General features: G+C 39.9%; 1 long non-coding RNA gene across 1 annotated transcript in view; it reads left to right on the top strand.

The window, feature by feature from the left end:
* Positions 1-13,427, top strand: part of LOC140486277 (uncharacterized) — a 361,646-nt gene extending 348,219 nt beyond the window's left edge. The window contains exons 6-7 of the long non-coding RNA XR_011962544.1: positions 1,951-3,384; positions 13,319-13,427. This is a non-coding gene — a long non-coding RNA (uncharacterized lncRNA). The remainder of the gene's footprint in view (positions 1-1,950; positions 3,385-13,318) is intronic.
* The last annotated feature ends 1,802 nt before the right edge of the window (positions 13,428-15,229 follow it).

Raw genomic sequence — 15,229 nt, 5'->3', positions numbered from 1 at the left:
ATTTTGATGTTTTTATTGCAGTTAAAAAGAAGTTTTTGTCATCTACCATGATATTTGCTTGTTTTTTACATTAACATTGTAAAGAGTGATTCAGCACTTTCTAGGTTGCAATAGGAGGCAGCACAGAAACATAATTAAGGTATGAGTTGAGGTGATTTAGCTCAAGGTCATATATTCCATATATAGAACAATGCTGTCTACAATATTTACTTTTATACTTTGGTTTTATCCCTGACCTCGTTCAAATATGATTCATTTTTCATTTGTTCCAATATATCTCAGTAACTTCAGTTAAATGATACTAAAAGTGACAGAATCAAATTCTCACCTTCTTTGGCCTATATATGGTGACTTTGCAGAATCTGATTCTTTTACCTCAGTAAAGACACTAGTATGCTGAAACAACATCTGTTTCAAGTTTTGCTAAACTTTAAATAAATTTCAAAGCTCCAGCCAAAACTACAGAAGCAAGCATATCATGGGGACACTGTTTGAAACATCATTTGTGACTCAATTTGGGAATCTAGTGACGCCGTCCCTTTGACATTTATTTTACCGGGGAGCAATGCATGTTAGAATATCAACTTGGTAGAATAAATTTAAAAGAAATACTTTTATTTTCAAAAGGACGTTTTGAAACTTCAGAGATGAACAGCTTATATAACAAGGTACAACACTGTCGCTTAGAAACAAATGATGTTTTATTAATAGAAGCTACGGTTGGTCACAAGATACACAGCTGCATTGCAGATGACATCAGTCAGGTGTGGAATGCTTGCAGGATTCAAACCACACACATGAAGGAGATGAGGGCAATGTGCTCAGGTCCACCAAATGTTGCATACGACTCAGCAATAACTTGAATAGTTTAAGAGAAAGCTTTATTTATTAAATGTTGCATTTTATTTAAATATTTCAATGAATTTATACCAATATGAGGAATTCAGTAATATACGCATTGGTCAATCTGGAAAAAAATATGAAAATTTAGCTCCTTGTTCAGCATTTCAGACCATGTAATAACCCCCATGATTGAAACTGACAATATGCTCTATACTTGTATTTCATCCATCTTTACTTCAGAATTTATTTTTAAAAAATTCATTCGTGGGATGTGGGTATCAGTTGCTGGGCCAGAATTTATTTCCCATTCCTAAATGTATTGCTAAGATGAGTTAAGAATCAATCACCTTGGTATGGGTCTGTAGATTAGATATCATATTTGGGGCAGCAGGGTCCCAGGTTGACTGTACATTCTCCCAGTGTCTGTGTGGTTTCCTCCGGGTGCTCCGGTTTCCTCCCACAGTCCAAACATGTGCAGGTCAGGTGAATTGGCCATGCTAAATTGCCCATAGTGTTAGGTGCCTTAGTCAAAGGGAAATGGGTCTGGGTGGGTTACTCTTTGGAGGGTTGGTGTCGACTGGTTGGGCCAAAGGGCCTGTTTCCACACTGTAGGGAATCTAATCTTTTCTTCCCTAAAATACGTTAGTGAACCAGATTGGTTTTTTTCAACAATGGTTTTATGGTCATCATTAATCTATTAATTCTAGATTTTTAAAAATTGAATTCACATTCCATCATCTGTAATGATGGAATATAAACCCAGGTCCCCAGAAATTACCCGGTTCTCTGGATTGAGAGTCTACAATAATATGACTAGGTCATCATCTCTCCCCAACTTTAACCCCACAACAAAGGTACTCATCTTGGTAAATATTTTCATGCATCATGTCACTGAAACATTAGCCTAAACAGACTCAACACAAATGATCTTTTGTTAATTCATTACCAATTGTTAAGTAAAACCAATACTTAATTAACTGAATGTGTTTCTTTTCATTTGCTTTACCTTAGCTTAATCACTAAATTATGCTTTTTGTTGTTTGGTGAACTGAGGGCTTTAAATATTGGAATTCATAATAAGGGTGGTGCTTTCTTTCCTCTCCACAGACGGCTGGCAAGTAGTGCATTATCAACTAGATATTGAGCCCTTTTGGATTTGGAAGTTATAACCTATTGATGTGATTGTGAAGAGGATACTCAATTTTATGTACAGGTCGGTGATTGGGCATAATGATGTTGAATCGAGGAGAGGGCTCTAACAATTGAACCATTCAAGAATCTTCAGGCCTACACATTTTATGCTTAGTCTAACCAGGGCAGTATGGTGGCTCAGTGGTTAACATTGCTACCTAACAGCACCTGGGACCCTGGTTTGATTCCATCCTTGAGTGACTCACTTGCACGTCATCCCAATGTCTGTGTGGATTTGCTCCAGTTTACTCCCACAATCCAAAGATGTACAGGTAAGGTGCATTGGCCATGGGAAATGCAGGGTTACAGGGATAGAATAGAAGGTTAGTTCTAGGTGGGCTGCTCTTTGGAGGGTTGGTGTTGACTTGATGGGCTGAATGGCCTGCTTCCACTCTATATGGGAAGATACATCCATTGTCTGCATCTTAATACCATTAAATCTGATCTCTCAAACTGCTGATGTTTCAAAAAATGCGATGGTTAAGTTCATCCAGTGCCACCAATAAACCATCACCATTTACCAGGTTACAGAAGTTGACAGCCTCTGCAGTTCGTCTCACAGGAAGGGCTTCTCCTGTTTTAAGAATTCTGTTGCCATTGGAAACCATGGAGCAGCTCACCTCATTTAAACCATAATGTGTAGATTGGATTGAGGTTGCAATAAAACCAGGAAATGGTTTCATAAAATAAACTGGAGTGGCAGATTAGGGACTCTCCTTTAGAAAAATAGCCTCATTGCTATGAAGCTGGCTTTAAGCACAATTGTTTTCTCAGTAATTCTCTCTGAAGCATTGTCTAATTCATTTTGTAAGCAATTTGCTGATTGTTACATTTCAATGACACATGTTTAGATTTTAATACCTTGCCATCAAAACCCCAGAAATTTAAATTTGATTTTTGATTACTACAAAGTATTTAATTTAGGTGACAGTTTTCTGGTAGATCCATATGCTAACCAGGGACATTGCAAAAACATCAGTTCAGCCCAAGACGCATTAGACTAGAAATTATTCAGGGGTTGAGTAACTGTTTGTTATCATATTATTCAAACTTTGGACTCAGATCATTATTTGAACATTAATTGCCCGTGATTTTTATCTGTACGTATCTTTCTCTACAAGTAGGTTTTCCATGGAAGTCAAGAAATCAGTTATGATGCAAAATTATTAATCAGAAGAATTGGTTTTACTACCTATGGGGAGACAGGGAACGAGGCGGTGCTGTGGCAGCATCAACATAATGAAACTAGAAAACCTGGACAAGACCTAATTATCAACTCTATTCTGTTTGACCCTGACAGATTGGCAGGTTGACCAGCTATTGAGCAAGAAGACCTATAGCTGGGGACAGGTGAGGATGGCCCCTGGAAATCAGCTGAGATTGCAGGGTCTTGAGAAATTCAGCCTGTCAGCATTGAATGCAAATCAAGCTCCCCACCACACTGTGAGAACTTGATTCAAATATCAAAATTAGTTCAGACGAAGGATTACTGGAACTGAAATGTTACCTGTGCTTTCTCTCCACAGATGTTGCCAGACCTGATGAGTTTCTCCAGCAATATCTGTTTTTGTTTCAAAGTTATTTGTTCTGCCTCTTGAGAGTAGAATATGAGCAAGTCTCACAACCAACCACTATAAAAACTGGAGTATAAGTGACACGTTACCTTTGTGTCATGCAGTTTTTAATTTTTAACCTATTCCTCACAATCCTCACCTGCTTCTCATTCATGGAGTGCTTAAACTTTGCAACACCATTTTACTCACATGCACTTTGACTCCAATTCTCTCACTTAGATGCTGCCTGACCTGATTCATATTCTAGCATTTTCTCCATTTAAATCAGAGTATACACTGAATTATCCTATGTACCTTTTACAGACCAATAATATCCACGTCTTCCTCTCCTGACTAGGCTAGTTATTTCCATGCTATGCAGCATCATTCTATATTTCTGCTCTTCCCTTTCTCCAGTCAACTCAGTTCCTTCCACTTTCTCTCCTTTCCACAGCTACAGGATTATCTTTCTCCTCTTCCCATGCAAATGTACTTTTTCAAATTATTTTCCCAGTCCATTCCTCATAAAAGTATATTTTATTCTCTCTTTTCGCATCCATCCCTCACGCAACTTCTGTTATCTTTATTAAGTTTCTCCTCTTTTGTAGCAGCCATCAATCTTAAATTTCTTTCTCTAAAATCACTCCCAAGAGTGATGGAAATAGTAAGGACTGCAGATGATGGAAATCAGAGTCAATAAAATGTGAAGCTGGAAAAACACAGCAGGTCAGACAGCATCGGAGGAGCAGGAAAGTCAATGCTTCGCGTCAGGTCTTTTCATCAGTCCTGACCCAAAACATTGACTTTCTTGTTCCTTTCTTGCTCCTGTCTGACCTGCTTTATTTTTCCAACTTCACATTTTATCGAGGATAATTCTATCCCTCATCTTATTTTGCTCTCAACAGAATCCCACACCATCTCTATTTAATTAGCTTGAAGAGAGCCTTGTTCCCTGTTTCTCCCCTCCTCAACAATACTTAACTGTTTAGTTTTCTTTCTCCCTGTTCTCTATTGCTGAAATAAAAATGTGTATTTGTTTATTAAAGGTGATTTTCATTAAATATATAATGTATATCGAAGACTGCTTAAAGGCATAAAAACCCCAATTTCTTCATGCAAAGGCTGGAAGAAAAATGCCCTAGCAATTGTTATATACTTTGGAGGTTGACATCAACACAAGGTCTTAAATTTCAGTGGGCCATTTCCCCTGGCTTCCAAATATATTAGTGTTAAAGATGTTCAGAGACGAGTGGGATATTATACTTTATGTGGAAGGGAGGAGGTGATTACTGGAACTGGGTTTATCGACTTATTATGAACTTTTGTATTACCTTATGCATTTTACTTTTATAATGAGTACACTAACTTGCAGAAGAAAGTTATTTTATCCAGAATGAGCTTGGATAGAATTTTGTTGATGGAAAATAAACAATTAAAAACTGAAATGGAGAGAATTTTTTGTGCCAAATGGTTGATAACTAACAATAAAATATCAATAAAAGGAAAACGGTAATAAAAATAACCAAGATGCCCATTAGAAAGTGGAAAAGCATAACCGGCGAGAAGGGGAGGCAGGTGGGGAAGGACAAACTGAATCACGTATTATAATATAGACAGCAATCATGTCAGACATAAGATGTCTTGTTCTTAGTTTTAAGGTTTTTCTATTGCTTGGAACACAATCTCTTCATCCTTTACTTGTATAGACAAAATACATTTGAGGGTTTGCTAATAGTTACATCAAAGACTGTTGGCAAGTAAACTTATGAAATTGGAACCATGCCAGCAAGCCAACAGCAAAGACCTTAACCAGATAAAGGAGATAAGGCTGTGACTGATATGTGGTTAGAGTGGACACCTGCCAAATGGAACAAACCATGTTCTCCAAAACCTGTCAATAAAGAAGGAAAAATTCTTTTTGCCAATTCTTGAGCTCTAAACACAAGGTTGCCAACATTGGTTGGACTGATTCTAGGAGGACTTTTTCATATGACCACAAGCCTCCAAACATCTCACCATTCAAAAAGCTTTTCACTTCATCTCCAAACTTTTTACAATCAAAAATGTAAGATCCATAAAGAGAATTAAATGAATGCAATTTCATTAATGCTGCTATGATTTGCCTCTTAGGATTGCTCACATCAGTATCAAAGAGCTTAATCCAGAAGACTCCAGGGCAATCCTGATGGGTTGTAAACATATGAGCTCAGTTTTCCCCTCCCTGAAGGTGGCAAGAAGAGCAAATAGAGTCATAGAGATGTACAGCATGGAAACAAACCTTTCAGTTCAACCTGTCCAAGCCGACCAGATATCCCAACCTAATCTAGTCCCACCTTCCAGCACCCGGCCCATATCCCTCCAAACCCTTCCTATTCATATACCCATCCAAATGCCTCTTAACTGTTGCAATTGTACCAGCCTCCACCACATCCTCTGGCAGCTCATTCCATGCACGTACCACCCTCTGCGTGAAAAAGTTGCCCCTTCGGTCTCTTTTATATCTTTCCCCTCTCACCCTAAACCTATGCCCTCTAGTTCTGGACTCCCTGACCCCACGGAAAAGACTTTGGCTATTTATCCTATCTATGTCCCTCATAATTTTGTAAACCTCTATAAGGTCACCCCTCAGCCTCCAATGCTCCAGAGAAAACAGCCCCAGCCTGTTCAGCCTCTCCATGTAGCTCAGATCCTCCAACCCTGGCAACATCCTTGTAAATCTTTTCTGAACCCTTTCAAGTTTCACAACATCCTTCTGATAGGAAGGAGACCAGAATTGCATGCAATATTCCAACAATGGCCTAACCAATGTCCTGTACAGCCACAACATGACCTCCCAACTCCTGTACTCAATACTCTGACCAACAAAGGAAAGCATACCAAACACCTTCTTCACTATCCTATCTACCTGCGACTCTACTTTCAAAGAGCTATGAACCTGCACTCCAAAGTCTCTTTGTTCAGCAACACTCCCTAGGACCTTACCATTAAGTGTATAAGTCCTGCTAAGATTTGCTTTCCCAAAATGCAGCATCTTGCATTTATCTGAATTAAACTCCATGGCCCTGATGAGACACTTGCCCTACCTTGCCATCTCAGTAATTAAGTGCTCGACTTGAAGGTTCATTGGATACATTTCCTCGTGATTCCCCTGAAAAATAAAGGATTACCTATCATCACTGGATCCTCTGTTGTCTAGGCTACAACATGAATCTCTAGGATCTAGAAACTGCTGCTGTCAGATTGGCCAGCAGCTTCTGGAGAGGTTGAGCTTTGATGTTGAGGCCTGTGGTTGGCTGAGAGGCCTGAAGGCTTGCTGTCAACAAGCTAATTGGAGCTCAATCTGGCTAGTTCTCTTGTTGGTGAAGGCAATGACTTAGTCACCACTGAACATGCCAGGCCCAGATAATGGCTGCAAAAAGTAAAACCTTGGTCTAAGTTACAAATAGGCAGATTATCCCTCTAACCCTGTGATCAAATCTTATTTACTTATTTTTTTGCTGAGCATTCTTTGCAGCTATTGGCAGAACTAATAGAAGGGAGTCTCTTTTCAACACTGGATACTTTTCATTTCCAAATAGGACTAAAAGATACGCGGTAACAATTTTCAAGAGGCAATACTCTTTATGCAAAGATATTTATTGAACTTTTTATTATGTGAAAGAGCAAGAAAAGTGGAAATTGTGCTCAAGTGATACATGATTATAGTTCAATAGAATTAATATTGCTAGGTCATGTGCTTGTAAAGAGGGGAAGTATGTTTTCCTTTACATTTATGAGATTGAGAAATGACCTTAAATATCCTATAGTGCAGAAGTTCGAAGGTCACCTAAACTTTATGCTCGTTGCTACCAACCATCTTTGGTAGAAACTGCATAAGTATCGCCATCAGCTGGGGAGGATAGGAACTGGGAGAGTGATAGAGAAGTATAGCATAGAAACAGACCCTTCAGTCAAACTGGTCCATGCCGATCAGATATCCTCAATTAATCCCATTCAGTAGCCCAGTCAGGTAGGTGAGGGAGTCACTCAAATATAGAGATTGGCATCTGATTTTACTTGATGTTATTTCAACTCTAGTCGGACAAATTGAGTCTAATGCAGATCAGGCCTAGAGAAGCCAGTAGAAGCCAACATAAATAAATGATTTTCATTGTCTGGAGATGTTGGTGGAACAGAAGAGCTCTGTAGGTTTTGCAAGGAGTTTTTGAGCCACAGGCTTCTTTTCTCATTTCCAGAGCCTCAATCACCAGCCCAACGCTAAATTTATAATGAGGACTACTGTCATGCAATATACTGTTCTTATCTTCCAGTCTCTTTAATTTCTGTATTGTTGAGGTGGTATAGCAATGAGGACTGAGGTTACATGTTGATAAGTCACGGCAACCACATCATCTACCCTGTCACTTGCATGGTGAATCCACACACAAGTTAAATCAGGACTATGTTCTCTGAACTGGCTCAGCAACTATGGATGGCAACAAATATAAATAGCTATTATTGCTCCAACAGTTTAATGGCTGCAGAAAAGATTAAAACTTATGGAAAGCAGGTCAGCACAAAGAATCTGAGTTAACATTTCAGGTTGAGATGATCTTTTGGGCCCTTATCTTGACCTGAAACATCAATTGATAACTGTTTCCTCTCTCCAGTTGCTGTCACCCTGCAAAGTAATTCCAGCATTTTGTATTCTATTTTAGCTTCCCCAGTAACCTCTTTCCTGATTAATAAACTGCCAGAGTACTGGACAATGTGAAAAATTGCACAGATATGCCCTATTCACACAAATTAGGACAATTCTAACCCAGCCAATTACCAACTTATCAATCTATTCCCGTCATCAGAAAATTGATGAAAAAATTGTCAACACTGCTATCAAGTGGCTGTCACCTGTTTACCAAAGTCAAGCTGGGGGGGTTTCCACTCCAGACCTTACTGAACCAGAGTTCCATTCATGGAAATGGGCTGAATTTCTGAAGCAACTCTAGAATGACTGTCCTTGACATCAAGGCAGCATTTGAACAAATGTAATAGCAAGGAACTTAGCTGACTGGAGAAAATCTGACTACAGCAGATGGAATCATATCTAGCAACAATGATATTTTGAATTTTCCTTCTCTCTGAAACACAAGCAGTATCTCCCACTTGCAATTGGCTTCATATTTCTGAGGAACTTAAATATGTATCTATTCATAGATAAATAGACAGGCAATCACATCTCCTATTGAGATAATTACTTCATCCTGTTCAATCCATATTGGGAGCTCTTTATGATGCTCTGTCCATGCTTCTATATGAAGGGATTACTATATAATTACTTTTCTGCCATTTTTCTAAGTGGTTAAATCTTCGTTCCATGTCAATGACACATTGTATCCTGCATGTTTATTTTAACATTTAATAATAAAACTATTCCTTCAGATATTATAATCCAAATATTTATTGGACAATCAGAATTGGCTAGGAACGTGACACATATGCCTTGCCAAATGTAAGTGCAGGAATTTAGTATAGACATTTTCTTACATTTCTTGCCAGTTAACTGCTTAAAATGAAATTTATTAAAACAATCAATTTGAAAGGGTTCAGAAAAGATTTACAAGGATGTTGCAGGATTGGAGGATCTGAGCTACAGGGAGAGGCTGAACAGGCTGGGGATGTTTTCCCTGGAGCATTGGAGGCTGAGAGGTGACCCTATAGAGGTTTAGAAAATCATGAGGGGCATAGATAGGACAAATAGACAAAGTCTTTTCCCTGGGGTGGGGAGGTCCAGAACTAGAGGGCATAGGTTTAGGGTGACAGGGGAATAATTTAAAAGGGACGTAAGGGGCAACGTTTTCACGTAGAGGGTGGTGCGTGTATGGAATGAGCTGCCAGAGAAAGTGATGGAGGCTGATACAATTACAACATTTAAAAGGCATCTGGATGGGTATATGAATAGAGTCATAGAGTGATAGAGATGTACAGCATGGAAACAGACCCTTCGGTCCAACTCATCCATGCCGACCAGATATCCCAACCCAATCTACTCCCACCTGCCAGCACCCGGCCCATATCCCTCCAAACCCTTCCTATTCATATACCCATCCAGATGCCTCTTAAATGTTGCAATTGTACCAGCCTCCACCATATCCTCTGGCAGCTCATTCCATACACGTATCACCCTCTGCATGAGAAAGTTGCCCCTTAGGTCTTTTTTATACCTTTCCCCCCTCATCCTAAACCTATGCCCTCGAGGTCTGGACTCTCCAACTCCAGGGAAAAGACTTTGTCGATTTATCCTATCCATGCCCCTCATACTTTTGTAGACCTCTATAAGGTCACCCCTCCGCCTCTGATGCTCCAGAGAAAACAGCCCCAGCCTGTTCATCCTCTCCCTATAGCTCAAATCCTCCAACCCTGGCAACATCCTTGTAAATCTTTTCTGAACCCTTTCAAGTTTCACAACATCTTTCCAACAGGAAGGAGACCAGAATTGCATGCAATATTCTAACAGTGGCCTAACCAATGTCCTGTACAGCTACAACATGACCTCCCAACTCCAGTACTCAATACTCTGACCAATAAAGGAAAGCATACCAAATGCCTTCTTCACTATCCTATCTACCTGCGACTCTACTTGCAAGGAGCTATGAACCTGCACTCCAAGGTCTCTTTGTTCAGCAACACTCCCTAGGACCTTGCCATTAAGTGTATAAGTCCTGCTAAGATTTGCTTTCCCAAAATGCAGCGCCTTGCATTTATCTGAATTAAACTCCATCTGCCACTTCTCAGCCCATTGGCCCATTTGGTCCAGATCCTGTTGTAATCTGAGGTAATCCTCTCGGTGAAAATGTGTTGCTGGAAAAGCACTTTTCCAGCAACACATTTTCGGCTCTGATCTCCATCATCTGCAGTCTTCACTTAATCCTCTTCACTGTCCACTACACCTCCAATTTTGGTGTCATCTGCAAACTTACTAACTGTACGTCTTATGCTCACATCCAAATCATTTTTGTAAATGACAAAAGGTAGTGGACCCAGCACTGATCCTTGTGGCACTCCACTGGTCACAGGCCTCCAGTCTGAAAAACAACCCTCCACCACCACCCTCTGTCTTCTACCTTTGAGCCAGTTCTGTATCCAAATGGCTAGTTCACTCTGCATTCCATGAGATCTAACCATCAGTCTCCCATGGGGAACCTTGTTGAACGCCTTACTGAAGTCCTATAGATCACATCTACTGCTCTGCCCTCATCAATCTTCTTTGATACTTCTTCAAAAAACTCAATCAAGTTTGTGAGACATGATTTCCCAAGCACAAAGCCATGTTGACTATCCCTAATCAGTCCTTGCCTTTCCAAATACATGTACATCCTGTCCCTCAGGATTCCCTCCAACAACTTGGCCACCACTAAGGTCAGGCTCACCGGTCTATAGTTCCCTGGCTTGTCTTTACCACCCTTCTTAAACAGTGGCACCACGTTTGCCAACCTCCAGTCTTCCAGCACCTCACCTGTGACGATCGATGATACAAATATCTCAGTAAGAGGTCCAGCAATCACTTCTCTAGCTTTCCACAGAGTTCTAGGGTACACCTGATCAGATCATGGGGATTTATCCACCTTTCAGGGGGATATGGGCCAAGGGCTGGCAAATGGGACTAGATTAGGTTAGGATATTTGTTTGACATGGACGAGTTGGACCGAAGAGTCTGTTTCTGTGCTGTACATCTCTATGATTAAGATTTGGTGACTGGTAAATCTTGCCTAATCCATTTCTTGGAAATTATTTTTATGGAATAGATAGGACAGATTCCCCTAGACTTTCCCCTGGAGTCTGGATTTGTGCAGATTTCATGAAGTAAAATGATTTCTTAGCGATTACTACTTCAAATCTTGCACAAACATTTCAAAGTGAAAATGTTAATCCGTTTCAGATGCTCAGAAGAGATACTGTTGGCAATCTGCATAAATAAATGAGTATTAGCATAATATTGGAAATGAGCAGTGCAAAACTTAAACCTGAAGAGGAGACAAAAATAATAACCTCATATATCATTTTTTCAAAAATCAAGAACAATATATACCATTACTTTTTATAGGTTTGTGAGGTTAATTGCCAGAATTCCAACATAAAAGTTGACAAATCTTTGACATGGTATGAATGGTGGGTTGTTGAGTAAGGTTAAATCTCTTCGGATCCAGAGAGAGCTAGCCAATTGGATACAAAATTAATTGAAGATGGAAGACAGAGGGTGGTGGTAGATAGTTATTTTTCAGACTGGAAGCCTGTGACCAGTGATGTGCCACAGGGGTCAGTGCTGGGTCCTCTATTATTCATCATTTATATAAATGATTTGAATGAGAATTTAGGATGTATGGTTGGTAAGTTTGTGGATTACACCAAGATTGGTGGTATAGTGGACAATCAAGAACATTATCTGGGAATACAGCAAGATCTTGATCTACTAGGCCAGTGAGCTGAGAAGTGGCAGATGGGATTTAATTTAGGTAAATGCAAGGTGTTGCATTTTGGTAGGTCAAACCAGGGCAGGATTTACACAGTCAATGGTAGGGTCCTGGGTAATGTTATAGAATAAAGCAATCTAAGGGTACAGGTTCATAGCTCTTTGAAAGTAAAGTCAGAGGTAGACAGGGTGGATGAAGGATGCTTCTGGCATGCTTGCTTTCATCAGTCAGAGCATTGAGTATAGGAGTTAGGACCTCTTGTTGCAGCTATACAAGATGTTGGTGAGACCACATTTGGAGTACTGCTTTCAGTTCTGCTTGTCCTGCTATACAAAGATTTTCATTAAACTAGAAAGAGTGCAGAAAGCATTTACTAGGATTCTACTTAGACTGGAAGGTTTAACTTATAAGGAGAGGCTGGACATGCTATGACTTTTCTCCCTTGTAGCTTCGGAGACTGAGGGGTGACCATATAGAGGTTTATAAAATCATGAGATGCATAGATAAGATTGATAGTCAACAGCTTTTCCCTATGGGAGGGAAGTCTAAAACTAGAAGGCATAGGATTTAAGGTGAGAGGGGAAAGATACAGAAAGATCCAGAGGGTCAGTTTTTTCACAATTGGCAGTGAGTGTCTCAATTAGGCTGCCAGAGGTAGTGGTGGAGGCAAGTTCAATTTTGCCATTTAAGGATTATTTGGACAAGAACATGGGTGGGATAGATATGGAGGAATATGGACCAAACACAGGCAAATGGGCCTAGATTAATTGTGAAAACTGGACAGTGTGGACAAATTGATTTGAAGGGTCTGTTTCTGTGCTGTAAATCTCTCTGACTCTATAAAATCCTGCACCCCAACTTTGTGAAAAACATTCAGCCCCAAGCCTGCCTAAAGCCCAATCTGCTACATGCAAATGGAATCAAGGTGTCAAAGCTTATCCCAATTCAAGATATTTTCTCACTCCAAGCAATTTCTACCACTATATAAGAGACAATAAAAATGACAGGGAGATACCTCTTGGGAGGATACTGTGAGGAAGATGTGTGTACTATTACTCTAGTTGATCTAATTTTTCAACTTATTGACATCTTGAGTTCTGAATATTCAATCATGACTTTTGCTATTACTTTTACTCAGTTCTACAAGGAGAAGTGCCTTTTTCTAAAATTAACTCAGTGCTTGGGATTTTTCAGCTGGGCCAGCATTTATTGGCCATTCTTAGTTTCCCTTGAGAAGTTGATGGTGAGCGGCCTTTTTGAACTGCTGTCATCCATTTGGTTTAGGTAGACTATGAGGAAGTGAATCCCAGGATTGTGACCCAAAGACACTGGAGATATCTTCCATTGCAATCCCTTTACTTACATGCCATCGAGGAAGATGATGAGGATGAGGACATGGAAAAAGTTAAGTTGGAAATTCTTTGAATCACAAGAATAATTTTCTTTCCTATGTGCTATGATACCAATCATCAGGAAGTAGACCAAGAAGGTGTTACTTGTACTTGTCTGACAGTAGATGCATTGCTGGCTGCTGGGGAAATATGTCCACAACTGAATAACCACCATTCATTCCTAAAAGCAGAGTGGAAATGCTGAAGGTCGGTGGCAGAGATTAATCTCCTGGATATTACCATGTGTCTCATTGGAGAAAATCATCGAGCCATGAAAAAAAAAGTTTTTTGTTTCATTTTCTCTGAACATTTCTCTTTACCAGACATAAAAGTATTAATAATTGGAGAAAAAAAGATTGGTTTGGCTATCAGTAAAGCATCATCCAATATTTTTATGTCTGGCAAAGGCAAATGTTCAAAGAAACTTATTTTAAAAATACAATTTTTTATATGTCCCCAGTGGATTACTGGTAATTGATCTTCAATTCCTGAAGGCTGCAGGCCAATTCTGGAGGGTTGGCAACTCTGCAATTGGCATAGGAAGGCAGTGCTACTCAAAGATCAGTGCGATAGCCAATTAATTGCTGAGGCATGATGCAGCCTCCAAAATTACATGTACTGTAATTCATAGTTGGCCACCCTTGTCAATGGAGGTCACTACATAATTTATTTTTATCTCCATATTTCAGAGGTAGCATCAAATTGATCTTGCCACTTAAGTTCAATATCACCATGGTCAGTTGCTCTCCAGTGTATCAAGTAAGATCAATGATGCTATACAGAACAATTCATATCTTTCCTAATGAAACTAGACCAACAAAGAGCAGAACAGTGAGATTTCTGGGTGGCATGGTGGCTCAGTGGTTATCATTGTTGCCTTACAGTGCCAGGGTCCTGGATTCGATTTCACTTTTGGGTGACTGTCTGTGTGGAGTTTGCACGTTCTCCCTCTGTCTGCATTGGCTTCCTTCCTATATCATCCCACATTCAAAAGATATGCAGGTTAGGTAGATTGGCCATGCTAAGTTGTTCATTGTGTCCAGGGATGTATAGGCTAGGTGGATTAGCCATGGAAAATGTAGGAATAGGATAGGGAATTAGGTCTGGGAGACATGCTCTTTTGAGTGTGGACTTGATGGGACAAATGGCCTGTAGGGATTCTATGATCTACCCAGTCCTGCAGACTGACAGTTCTGACAGACCCAATAAACATAAGTGGTACTTAAAACTCCATATAACCTTCATCTTTAGGAAAATAATAATAATGTTCAGATAGTGTATGAGGCTAATTATCTTAACCTTGATATTCAGGAAGCTATTATGAGGTTGTTCTTCCCTTATCAGTTCCAGGTAAAAATATCAGCATCTATTATCCAAGAAGTGGCAATCACAGTCCAATTGCCATTCCATTCCAATGATTTTTTTTTTGTTGAGAGAGCTCCACATTTCTGATGCAAGATTCCAATCATGGTTCCTTCAGCAATGAGAAATGACTCTTAACTCCAACTGTGTCTTCATGGTGCAAGATAATAAGAGCAAAACAAACCATGTTCCCTTCTTCTCTTTGCCACCTTCTGTGATTTAAATGTCCCACAGCACAAAGAGCCACGTTATGGCTCCTGTAAAAGGGTAGGAAAGAAAAGTAAGTTTGGGGTTAGAATGCCAGGGTGCCAGGTAAGTTATGGAGTTTTGTGGGTAGGTCAGGAATGGCGGGGAATATTGGATCAGGTGGGGAGTGCTGGGGCAGAAAGTAGGAAGTCATGAACAGCAGCTGAGTGCTGTTAGCTTCAGGAAGAGAGTTGGA

The sequence above is a fragment of the Chiloscyllium punctatum genome, chromosome 15 (assembly GCF_047496795.1).
Source record: "Chiloscyllium punctatum isolate Juve2018m chromosome 15, sChiPun1.3, whole genome shotgun sequence".
In the NCBI taxonomy this organism is placed as follows: Eukaryota; Metazoa; Chordata; class Chondrichthyes; order Orectolobiformes; family Hemiscylliidae; genus Chiloscyllium; species Chiloscyllium punctatum.
The sequence above is the reverse complement of the archived record's forward strand: the minus strand, read 5'-3'. Positions and strand labels throughout refer to the sequence as shown.